General features: G+C 32.4%; 1 long non-coding RNA gene across 2 annotated transcripts in view; it reads right to left on the reverse strand.

Annotated features, from left to right (window-relative positions):
* The window catches only part of LOC106870536 (uncharacterized), a 12,484-nt gene that overhangs the window by 4,568 nt on the left and 7,207 nt on the right, over positions 1-709 (reverse strand). The gene's annotated exons all lie outside the window — the stretch shown is intronic.

The raw sequence follows: 709 nt of genomic DNA on the forward strand, positions 1-709 counted from the left end.
TGTATGTATGTATCTATGTATGTTTGTATATATGTATGTATGTATGTATGTATGTATGTATGTATGTATGTATGTATACAACTATTCTGTGCATCAGCGTGGCCGCCGTTTAATTACAGAAACTAGTAAATCATAAAGGATATATGTATATATTGACGTCGGATCAATTTTTTTTAATTTTCGAGACGTTGTTAAATAATTCTTTATGAAATAAGGGATGACGTGGCATATAAAGCTATAGATAATATCAGCATGTACATATTGTGTTAACAGTTTCGAAGGAGGCCCCCGGGTTCTGAAGTTATATTTCCTATTATCATAACAAAATCAAACACGAGCGGTTATTATAAAGTATTTAACTACATCATATAACGTTCATGCCATTAACATCAGGTGATTATTAAATACATAATGCAAATTACACAAGACTTGTTGAATCAACACAAGCGTAATTTTTGCACGTGTCATTATTAGATTGAAAAGAAAACTGAATCCACCATTGTGGAGCTGGCTAACGACAGCACAATAAGAGCTAGCGGAAGCAAAATATGCCGTTATCAGATGGACGGAAACTAACAAGTGACCGTATCTGTGGATCAGCAGGTGTATTTGTGCATAAATATGGGTTTTATGTATGTGTATCTATGTGTTCTTATATATATATATATATATATATATATATTTATTTGTGCGTGTGTGTGTGTGTGTG

The sequence above is a fragment of the Octopus bimaculoides genome, chromosome 25, assembly GCF_001194135.2.
Source record: "Octopus bimaculoides isolate UCB-OBI-ISO-001 chromosome 25, ASM119413v2, whole genome shotgun sequence".
Classification (NCBI taxonomy): domain Eukaryota; kingdom Metazoa; phylum Mollusca; class Cephalopoda; order Octopoda; family Octopodidae; genus Octopus; species Octopus bimaculoides.